Consider the following 12,500-nt stretch of genomic DNA (forward strand, 5'->3'; position numbering starts at 1 on the left):
GTTAACCTATGAAATGCTGATTCATTTGCCATTGTCATTTAAGATTCATGAAATGTGGTATATGAATGGCATTTGGCATTCTCTCAAGAATGATGACCACTGATGTTTCTACAATACTTTAAAATTTGCAAAGCACTTTATAAACGTTATCTCATTTCAGTTTCTACACAACACTTTGAGAGAAATACTGTAAAGATAATCATGTGGAGAACCAGAAAGGCCCTTAGACATCTTTGAATCCAACTCTTCTCATTTTATTTTACTTTATTTTTTAGGCAATTGGGGTTAAATGACTTGCCCAGGGTCACACAGCTAGTAAGTGTCAAGTGTTTGGTCTGAGGCTGGATTTGAACTCAGGTACTCCTGACTTCAGGGCCTGTGCTCTATCCACTGCGCCACCCAGCTGCCCCTTCTCATTTACACATGAGGAAACTGGGGCTAAGAATTTAAGTGATTTGCCCAGGGTCTCACAGCTCATGAAGTGCCTGAGACAAGATTTGAATTCAGGTATTCCTGATTCTAATCTCAGCATTCTATGGTACCATCTAGTACCTTCTAAATTTTCCTTCCAAACAAACAGAAAGTTGAAAGTATGAGAAATTCAAATATTCTACTTAACCTACACCTATTTTTAAAAATAGTTTGATATATTTTATTGATGCTCTTTTCTCATTCCACAACATTGTCACTTTTTAATGACCCTCCTCCAACACACACACACAAATGGAACCCTTTCTTATGTAAATTAGCATTTTTAAGCAAAACAAATCAACTCATTGGCTGTGTCTGACTATATGTGCCTTATTCCACACCTCTATTTGCTGAAGGGCTTGAGGCATGTTCTCCTATTAGCTCTCTAAAGTCACACTTCTTGTGATGAATTGAGCAACTGACTGGTAGCTCAGGGTCAAGACTGAAACAGAATGAGACACAGGAGGAGCAGCTGACCAGACGTTCAACAAAGGACAGCAGGGGAAGACCCAGCACCTGTGTCGATTCTATCGAGCCAAGCTTCCCTGCTGTGATGTTTGTTGTCCATGCTGGTCCTCCAGTCAGAAGCCCAAAGGAGGACTGGGCCCTGGCTTTTGTACTATACTATAATCTAGTCCTTTGGTCCTCTGGGCCTACTAAGTCTCAAAGACAGTCTCAATATATTTTAATGAAAAATGTGCCTAGCCTGATATGGGCTAGGGCCTTAGGACCTCTGACCACACTCAACCACCTAGCTCAGTCTAAGATGGGAGTCAGAGAGGTAACTGAACATACATAGGTCCTTTTTGACCAGAACAAAATTCAACTCACTACTTTTCTTTGTCTGAGTTGTGACTGGGCTTATCCGAATCAGACAAACACTTCAGGGGAATATAACAAGCGGAATAACAACAGCAGGACTCAGTGTGACCTGAGATTGCCAGGCCTCAAAGAAATCCCTTAGTAAACATGTAGTTCACATGATAACCTGGTGGTACATTTTCTGGGGAAAAATATTCTTTTATAAAATTTGACTGCTTCTATACTATTGGAAATAATATATCTAAACTGCTACTGGTGATTTGATTAGGATTGTAAAGTTCTTGAAGGCCAGGACCATCTTATTTTTTGTTTTTGTTTTTATTTTTGTTGTTATTGTTGTTTTGTGAGGCAATTGGGGGTACGTGACTTGCCCAGGGTCACACAGCTAGTAAGTGTCAAGTGTTTGGTCTGAGGCCAGATCTGAACTCCAGTCCTCTTGACTTCAGGCCAGTGCTCTATCCATGGCACTACCTAGCTGCCTCCATCTTAGTTTTCATTTAAAAGCACAGTACCTTATGCATAGAAGGTGCTAATTAAATGTTTGTTGAATTGTACAACCTGAAGAGAGTGGATCTTGGACTTCCCCAGACTTCTCCCAAGACTTGTTTCTTGTCACTGCCATTGTCAAAACCGGGGCCCCCGTGACCCTCAAGTGCTTTTGGCAGACAAGTAAACTAACTGGGTTTGTGATACATACAATATTTATTCCAAACATTCTTTTTTATTTTTAAATTTAGTGATTTGTTATTGTTGTTCAGTTGTTTCAATCATGTACAACTCTTCATGACCCTACTTGGGGTTTTCTTGACAAATTTCCATTTCCTTCTGCAGCTCATTTTACAGATGAGAAATTGAGGCAGAGTTAAGTGACTGGCACAGGGTCACACAGCTAGTAAATGTATGACGGCAGATTTGAATTCAGGTCTTCCTGACTCTAGGCCTAGTACTCTATCCACTGTGCCACTTTAGCTGCCCCTGATTTAGTGACAGTAATGTTTAAATATTCAAATTGGGCAGCAGAGGAGTTCTATCCAAGCATTTTCCTTTCTGCCACCTTGACACCACCTTGACTGGTCAGGTCCTACCACTGAGAGTTCAGTCACCTGAATAGCTGGAGGTGCCCTAATAAGGAGATTCACAAGCACACAGTAAGCTGTGTCAACAAATGGGTGACCCAATATGGGAAATGTGGCATAGCAGAAGAACTATAAAAACAGCTTTACTAAAACCAGGTGAAGCTGTCTAGCCAGCAATTGCAATGTCTGGCTTTGAATCCAATTCCAGTCCAAAACGGGGTGGGGAATGGGAGAAATAGAATGTCATGAAAGGTTTGATGAAGGTCATTTTAGATCACAGGATTAAGGAAGGCTCCAGGAAGGGGATGTGTAAGCTAAACTTGGAAGGACTTCAGCAAGCAGGAAATATGAGAAAAGTTTCATTTCCCATGTCAAAACAGAGACTGTAGAAGTAAATGTGTATATTGGGACAGGGGTCGCTGTTTGTCCTTCCTTCTCCAAGAGGACCATGACATCAGGAAGGTGATGCCATGACTTGCAAGTGAATTGGATTTGAGTGAGAAAGAGGGCTGGGTAAAGTCATCAGAGTCATCTGGGTCCCATGGCAAGATATAGATCAGAATGACTGGAGATGGCCCCTGAGGCAGGGGAAGGGGTAGTCAGAATGGGAATGTAACCAAGTTTGGCTGAAGCATAAAATTTATTAAAGGGTGGTGCTGTGAAATAAGGCTCCAGGAAGGTTGGAGAAAGAATGTGGAGGGCCTGGAAATGCCAGATTAAGGAGTTTTAATTTAATTCATTAGGTGGTTTTTGAGTCAAAAATTTTGCTAGTAGTTTTTGAGTTGGGGAGTAAAAATTTCTATGGATTAGGAACCTTTTTTGGTAGTTATGTGAAGGATAAACAGAAGATAAGATAGAGTGAAGTCAAGGAAACCAGTTAGAAGGCTGTTACAAGGGTCCCAGCCCAAGGCAGGAGAACTTGATCTAGGGTGACTGCACTGGGAATTAATGGATGTGTTTGCCAAGATGATTTACTTATTATAGAAATATATTTTGGATACTGTGTGGGACAGTGACCCTAACCCAAATTAAACTCAGAGACTTCTCAAGGTGGAAAGCAAAGGTTACCTTTATTACAATCTCGGGAGATGGCTGTCTCCTCCTTCCATACACATGGGGGGAGAGAGAGAGAGAGAGAGAGAGAGAGAGAGAGAGGGAGAGAGAGAGAGTGCTCGAGAGTGTAACAGGAGCTACCTTATGAAAGCAAATCTCCACCCACTGCGCAAACAAGCCTCCACTCACCAAGCAAACAAGTTTCCACCCACCACTATCCCTTACCCCTTAACTGGGGGTGGGCTTACATTCTAACTGGGAGGTGGGGCTTACATTCCAGGCCCAAAATTCAAAGACAAGGAAAGAGGCCGGAAGCCAAGGGCAAACGCTCAGGTTGGGGGTGGGGCAGGGCTTATATTCTTTCTGTTAAGTGCTTAAAAACAGGGTCTGAGTTGGGGGAGGATTTTGAAAGTAATAATCAAGAATTATTTGACCCTTTGAGGAGCCTTCACTTCTGAGAATTCATTTCTCACACTACCTTCTGAACTCATTACCTTAATTACACTGAGAAGTCTTCACTGGGACATCTCATTCAGATACTGATTCAGAGTTTTACTTTGTCATTAAATCTAATCTTAAATTTCAGAAAGGTGAAAATTCACAGAGTTCTTAAGTCTTGCATAGCTAAATTCTTTCACATTGTGGAAAACGTGTTGGGGGATGTTGCTTCTGCATATCACTCAATCAGGGGTTGAATGCCTACCTGACAGCATTTGAGTCAGTTTGGACTGGGAAGGAAAGTGGGAAATGGCTGATTTTCCTTTCCACAGTGCAGTCTGGAGGCTAGATGGAAGTTGAACAAAGGTTACTTTAAAAAGCCATAAAGTGGAATGGGTTGGGGAGTGGATTGACCAACAAAAACGGTTCTGAGGTTAGGTATAGATTAACATCAAAAGGGGTGTTCCCAAATAAGAGACTGGTTGCTGAATTGTGTGGAGTGAGAGATGTAACATGTAATTAGGGACTGAGACTCAAGTGGGGAAAGCTGGCACTTCAGATAGGCTGTAACCTCTATGGTATCCAGCCAATGGGGAAACAGGGGAAGGAAATTAGAATGGAGAATAGGGAATAAAAAGGTGTGCATCTGTCAACACATGTGTTCTCACACATGTGCTCCCGCATACATGGTATACCCGGCCTTCCCAGGTCATTAATAAAGCTTCTTCCTGATTGAACAATGGCTTCATGGAATTCATAATATAGATAACAATATCAATCAATCAATCAGTAAGCATTGATTAAATCCCTGTTATGTGCCAGGCACTATAGAGGCACTGGAGATACAAAGATAAATGTGAAACAATACCTGCCCTCAGGAAGTTTATATTTGACCAGGGAGAAAACATATGTAATTGTATACAAAATAAACCAAAGCACAGGCAGTTCTGCTATGACACTTGTTTAGAAAACTCTTAATTTGTTCCAACCTGATTGATGTATTAAAGGACAGTTTGAGCATAGAATTTTGTATTTGCTTCTGTGATTTTGGTCATCCCGTTGGCAAGACATTTGCATTGGGGGGGGCCCTGCCATTCCCTTCCAACTGGCTGTAGAGGTCGCCCCCAACTTTCTCTATCCAGAATGAATTGAGAGCTGTGTTGGGGGTGGAGGGAAGGGTGGGACATGACACTTAAGGGAAGGAGAGATGGGGTTCTGGAGAGGCAAGCAAGGAAGGAAGGACAGGAAGCCTCTAATATGCCTACCTACCCTGGAACAGGTACCACAGTGACCCAACCTCTTTGGCTCGAATACCAGAGATTCATTTCCCCAGATTCAAAACCCCAGCCAGAGTTGGTTAGGGCACATTGCCTTGGTGAAAATGAACCCAGAACTGTGGGGGGTGAGGAGAAGATGGTCTCCCAGGTCACCTCACAGAAAAGAGGCTGTACCAAAGGTCTCCTGTTCCTGGTCATAGGACGATCCCACATACGCCCCTTATGGGGCAGCTACATTGCTACTTCGCAACATTCCTCATGCCAAAGCTGTGGTGACTTCCCCAGGACTGAATTCGAATGTTGTGCCCCTAACCCTATTTCCCTCATAAGCTCTGTGAATTTTATTGTGCAATGTGGCACAATGAGGTGATTTTTAGGAACACGTATGTCATGTCTGTTAAGGCCTCTAATTTTGAAGGGAAGAGATATTTGCTGCTGGAAGGGCTCATGAAAGGCTTCACTGAGAAGGTTGAGCTTGAGATAAACTCTAAAGAAAGCTAGAGATTCTAAGAAGGCAGAGAGGAGAAGGGAGTGCATTCCATTTGCCTGAAAGAATGTAATAGAATAGGCGGATATGTTCATTCCCTCACCGACATTACCCTCCTGGTTCTCTTCTTACCTGCCTGAATGCTCTAAGTTTCCATGGTTGCCTCTATTGGCTTATGCGTCATCTCTATGCAGATGACCCTCCATTTACAGATCCAGATCTCACCCCCTCATATCATTAACTTCCTGTTGGGTATCTAGACCAGGGTGCTCCATAGGTACATCAAACTCAGAACAGCCCAAAGAGAATTCACTAGCTTTGGTCCTAAACCCAGCCTTCTTCTTCCATTCCTATAACGGCACCATCATTCTCCTAGTTATCCATGTTTGCAACTCAGAGTCATTTGTGACCCTTCCTTCTCCCTGACCTCCATTTATAATTTTTTTTTGGAGGCAATTGGGGTTAAGTAACTTGCCCAGAGTCACACAGCTAGTAAATATCTGAGGCTAGATTTGAACTCACGTCCTCCTGACTCTAGGGCTGGTGCTCTATTGTCACTTCCTCCTTTCCAACATCTCTTCCTTCCATTCCTATCTTTCCACTCAGACAACCACCACGGAATCTGAGGCCCTTATCACTTCTCATCTAAACTAAATGTTCTTATTGGATCTAGCCTCTCTGATCTCCTACACATCCTTCAGGCCCCTAAAACATTGATTGATATTCCTAAAGCACAGGTGAGATCATATTAATGCCCTAGTCAGGGGCCTTTGATGGCTTCCTATTTAGCTTCCTTCCTTCCTCTCCCTCCTCTTTTTCCCTGATCTCTCTCTATACACATAGGGAATCATACCCTTACCTGCGGGTGCTCTGCCCGAAGGAATATTAATTTTGCTCCGAAACCTCACAAGATATCTTGGGGTTTATAGCCTAGATTTCTGTGTTAAGGACTAAGCCTTAAACCTAAATCACTCTGACTCTTACTGACTGGCCAACAATAGGTCCCAGCCCAAGCCTCACCTGGTCATTGTTTGGGTTCAGATGGCTCAGAGCAAATGTAAATATCACTTGTTTCTGTTTTGGCCAGAAACCCTGAGGGTCTTCCCCTCCCAGACTGATTTCTTTTTTGACTAGGTAAAGGAGGCCATTTTTTGCCTCATTTCTTACTTAGTCTCAATCACTGAATGGGTGTTGCCTCAGACAAACTGAGACCTGGGAAAGACCACTGCATCAGGGGCCATCTCCAGTCGTCCTCTATATCTTGCCACTGGACTCCAGAGGAGAGAGTGAGGCTGGTGACTTTTCACAGTCTTACCTCATTAAACCCAATTCACTTGCAGGTCATGGCATCATCTTCCCAGATGTCATGGTCCTCTTAGAGAACAAAGGACAAACGACCACATTTAACTTCTGGGATAAAACACCAACTCCTGTATTTGACATTTAAAACCCTTCTCAAACTGCCTTCAGCTTGCCTTTCTGGAAAGGTTTTATGTCCTCATGTTCTCAACTTTCCCAAGCTTACTTGCTGTTCCCTGTATATAACATTTCCTTTCCTGCCTCCCACACCTTTGGAAAAGCTGTCTTAAATTCCAAGAGTATTTTTCCCTCACTGCTACACCTTAAAACCTGTAACGTAACTCAAGTGCCACTTTTGTACCTGAGGCTTTCCCTGATCCCCATCCACCAGTGTCCTCCAAAATTTAGCACTGTTTCCTCTCCACTTTGATGTGTCTGTGAACTCAGTGAACCATCAGATCATGGAATCGTAGGATCTCTGAGTTGGAAAGAACCTCAGAGACCAATCAGTCCAACCTGCATCTAAATGAGAATCCTCTCTACCACATTTGCAACAAACATTCCTCCACACTTTTCTGGAAGCCTTCTTGTGAGGGTTTACTAACTCTAATTTTTGGAAATAATTTTGCTCTATCAAACCAAAATCTTCCTCTCTGCACATACTTCTTGTTGCTCCTAGTTTTACTCCCTACCAAACAAAACAGAGCTTATTCCCTTACGTTTCTCTTAATGCAGCCCAAGATGACATTAGCTTTTGGGATACCATGTTGCACAGTTGACTCATATTGAGATTATGATCCAGTAAACTCCCCAAATATTTTTTACATTGTAATGCAGGTTAGAGAACTAACTAGAATTCTAGAATAGGTGGTTCAAAGGGTCAAGTATTTCTTCTTAGCCCTGAGAGGGATTTGGACTATGGTGATATTTAATCTGGGAAGTGGATTTGAGTCATATCCAAGAATTTTGAAAAAGGGAATTTAGTCTGAAGGAAGGGGATACTGTGAAGACTAAAGGATACTGTGGGACTAAATGGGATAAGCAGAAGAGACAGTGAGGGAGACACTGTTTTTAGCCCCCTGCCAGTTATCTAAGGAGCTGAGTTAAAGAGAAAGATGATAGTGGAGGAGTTATGAGTGATCAAATAGAAAGAGAAGACATTCATTATGATAAAATAGATTTACATAAGTGATGCAAGGATGTTTCAACATTAGGAAAATAACACAATCATATTAAAATCAAAAACATTCAATACTATGTGATTATCTCAATAGACGCATAAAAAAACTGATAAAATGCAATAACCACTTGTACTTTAAAAAAAACACCCTTTAAAATTTAGCTATAGGAGGGATTTTTAAAATATTTTTATTAATTTATTTTCAACAATCACTTCTATATGCTTTTGAATTTAAAATTTTTCTCCCCCCTCCCTCCCCAAGATGGTGTGCAATCTGATATAGGCTATATATATATACATTCCTTTTAAATGTATTTTCACATTAGTCATATTATAAGGAAGAATTAGAACCAATAGGAGGAACCACAAGAAAGAGGAAACAAAACAAAACAGAAGCAAAAAAGAGCAAATACTATGCTTCAATCTACATTCAAACTCCATAGTTCTTTCTCTAGATGTGGATAGCATTTTCCGTCATGAGACTTTTGGAGATGTCTTAGATCTTTTGCTGAGAAGGGCTAAGTCTTTCAAAGTTAGTCATCATACAATGTGGCTGTTACTGAGTATAACCTTCTCCTGGTTCCGCTCACTTCCCTCAGTATCAGTCCATACAAGTCTTTCCAGGCTTTTCTGAAGTCCACCTGCTCATCATTTCTTATAGCACAATAGTATTCCATTACATTCATATACCACAACTTGTTCAGCCATTCCCCAGTTGATGGGTATCCCCTCAATTTCCAATTCTTGGCCACCACAGAAAGAGCTGCTATAAATATTTTTGTACATGTAGATCTTTTTCCCATTTTTATGATCTCTTTGGGATACAGCCCTAGAAGTGCTTTTTCTGGGTCAAAGGGCATGCACATTTTTATAGCCTTTTGGGCATAGTTCCAAATTGCTCTCCAAAATGGTTGGATCACTTCAAAACTTCACCAACAATGCACTAGTGTTCCAATTTTCCCACATCTTCTCCAGCATTTATCATTTTCCTGTTTTGTTATGTTGGCCAATCTGATAGGTGTGATGTGGTACCTCAGAGTTGTTCTAGTTTGCATTCTCTAATCAATAGTGATTTAGAGCTTTTTTCATATGACTATAGATAGCTTTAATTTCTTCATCTAAAAACTGCCTATTCATATCCTTTGACCATTTATCAACTGGGGAATGATTTGTATTCTTACAAACTTGACTCTATATATTTTAGAAATGAGGCCCTTATCAAAGACACTGGTTGTAAAAATTCTTTCCCTTCCCTGCTTCCCTAGGAGGGATTTTTTTTTTAATCATAAAAAGTCTCTGAGAGAGGGGAAAACTGAGCTGTGGCAACAAGGGAAGAGCTCACAATGAGTGCTTGGCTTTATGAAGTTCCCTTGGAATGAAGGATTAGGACTGAAGCTTCTGATAATAAACAAACAAACAAACAAATAAATAAATAAAGATAGATAAATAAATATATTGGGAAAATAAATAAGTAGTGTTTATAAGTGCTTATTAATAATAAAACAGCAATCTTAATAAGCACTTAATAAATACTTATTCCCTTTTCTTATAATCATCTTTCAAGAATATCTATCTTTTCCCCAGCTTCCCTTCTCCATGTCTATCTGATAATAGGAGCTGTTAGAGATTTTTTTTCTCATTACTTTTTGTCTAAAAGCTGTTTCCTTTACATCATCTTTGTTTCATGAACACACCCATGCATAGTCATGAGGGCTCGCATTATGTGTCTAGATACTTAAGATGATAATTTTGGTAAAGCACTTTGCATAGTACTTGGTACACAGTAGGCACTGCATAAATACTTATTTCTCCCTTCTCTGCCCCCTCTGCTGCCCCCTTCCTCCAAGTCTGTGCTAAGAAAGTAAGGGAGGAAGCCAGGGGTTAGTCGGAAATACATCCAATTTAAATATTAGGTCAGAATGTAGGAATTATCCCAACTGAGGGCTTTACAGTCTTAGGATTTTATTCATCATTTTTTCACTGAATAGCAAAGAAAGGAGACCTATGGACATGAGGGTCATTATATCTCCCCTAGATTAAAAGCAAACTAATTATTGTAAATGGTGTGGCTGATTGAATCTCCAACCTTGAACTTGAAAGGGGGACAAGGAAGAAAAGGTGGTGCCCAAAGACATAGTCACATCTTGAACTGGCCCTGGGCTGGAGAAGAGATAGGAATGGCCTGGGGAATATTGCTCCAGCTCCTTCCAAAAGGGGCAGAGGGAATAGAAGGGAGCAAGTACCAGCTGGCCAACTTTTTCACAGCAACATCTATTGGTTATAATATGAAATGTTATCTAGCCCTAAATCCTTTTTCGTGCTCATGGAAAGCACAAGATTACATTTCTTCTAGAGAGGCAACATGTCATACTTAGCATATTGTCTCGCACATAGTAGGCACTTCATAGATGTTGATTGTATTATGTTATATGGTGGAAATAACAAGGGACTTGAAGTAAGGAGACCTGGGTAATCATCACATCTCTGACACTTGGTAACCTTGTGATCATGGCCAAATAATTTGACACATTTGAACCTCAATTTTCGAATCTGCAAAAAAAGGAATAATAATACTTGTATGGTTAATATCATAGGGTTACTGTGAGCAAAGCAGTTTACAAACCACAGAGTGCTATATAAATATGAGTTATAGTACTATATGAATGATAATTATTATATCCATTAGAATAAATCTTATTAGAGAACAGAGATCCAAAAGAAAATGAAATAATGATTTCTGGGAGAAACACATTATTGAATTCAGTAAGTTGCTTTTTTTCATCATGCATTTTTTCTATCAGCTAATAGTAGCTATGTGGTGCAGTAGATAGAGATATAGGGCAGAAGTCAGAAAGACCTGGATAGTAATAGTATTACTGGCTCAAAAGGTATGTAGTTTAATACCCTTTTAGCCATAGTTCTAAATCATTCTCTAGAATGGTTGGACCAGTTCACATCTCCACCAACAGTGCATTAGAGTCCCTATTTTTCAACATCCCCTCTGGAATTTGTTATTTTCATTTTCTGTCATATTAGCCAGTCTGATAGATGTGAAGTGGTACTGCTGAATTGTTTCACTTTGCATTTCTCTAATTAATAGTGACTTAGAATATTTTTATATGACTACAGATAGCTTTGATTTCTTCTTATGAAAACTGCCTGTTGATATTTTGATCATTTATCAATTGGAGAATGGCTCTTATTTTTATAAATTTGACTCAGTTATTCGAGAAATGAGGCCTTTATCAGAGAAATTTGCTATAAAAATTATTTCCCAGTTTCCTGCCTTCCTTCTAATTTTGGCTGCATCAGTTTTGTTTATGCAAACCCTTTTTAATTTCATGTATTAAAATTATCCATTATATTTCCTGTGATCCTCTCAATCTTTTATTTGGTCATAAACTCTTCCCTCATCCATAAATCTGACAGGTACAATTTTCCATGCTCCTCTAATTTGCTTATAATATCACCCTTTGTGTTTAAATCACATACCCATTTTGAGCTTATCTAGGTAGATGGTGTGAGATATTGATCTATGCCTAGTTTCTGCCAAACTGCTTTCCAGTTTTCCTAGTAGTTTTTGTCAACTAGTGAGTTCTTGCCCCCAAATCTTGGATCTTTAGGTTTATCAAAAATTAGATTGCAGGGGGCAGCTAAATGGCACAGTGGATAGAGCACCAGCCCTGAAGTCAGGAGGACTTGAATTCAAATCTGGCCTCAGACACAAGATACTCACTAGCTGTGTGACCCTAGGCAAGTCACTTAACCCCAATTGCCTCACCAGAAAAAAAAAATTAGATTGCAGGCAGCTAGGTGGTGCTAGGTGGATAGGGTGCCAAGCTTGGAGTCAGGAAGACTCATTTTCCTGAGTTCAAATCTGAACTCAGACACTCATTAGCTGTGTGACCCTGGGCAAGTCATTTAACTCTATTTGCCTCAGTTTCCTCATCTGTAAAATGAGCTTCAGAAGGAAATGGCAAACCACTCCAGTATCTCTGCCAAGAAAATCCCAAATAAGGTCACAACGAGTCAGACATGACTGAAAAATGATTGAACAACAACAGGTTATTATGGTCATTTACTGCTGTGTGTTGTGTACTTAATCTGTTCCACTGATCTACCACTCTATTTCTTAGCCAGTAGCAGATTGTTTTTGATGATTACCTCTTTGTGATATATTGTGAAATCTGTTAGGCTACATTTCTTCATATTTTAGAAAACTGATTTCCTCAATATGCTTGATCTTTGGTTCCCCTAAATAAATTTTGTCATTATTTTTTCTAGCTCTATAAAATAATTCTTTGGTAGTTTGATTGGTATGGCACTGAATAGGTAAATAAATTTTGATAGAATTGTCATTTTTAGTATATTGGCTCTACCTACCCATGAGCAATTAC

The 12,500-nt window shown here is 40.1% G+C and overlaps 1 protein-coding gene across 1 annotated transcript in view; it reads left to right on the plus strand.

The window, feature by feature from the left end:
* Positions 1-12,500, plus strand: part of ANKUB1 (ankyrin repeat and ubiquitin domain containing 1) — a 38,690-nt gene that overhangs the window by 467 nt on the left and 25,723 nt on the right. The window lies entirely within an intron of this gene.

This window comes from Phascolarctos cinereus, unplaced genomic scaffold (assembly GCF_003287225.1).
Source record: "Phascolarctos cinereus isolate Bilbo 61053 unplaced genomic scaffold, phaCin_HiC Scaffold_7;HRSCAF=346, whole genome shotgun sequence".
In the NCBI taxonomy this organism is placed as follows: Eukaryota; Metazoa; Chordata; class Mammalia; order Diprotodontia; family Phascolarctidae; genus Phascolarctos; species Phascolarctos cinereus.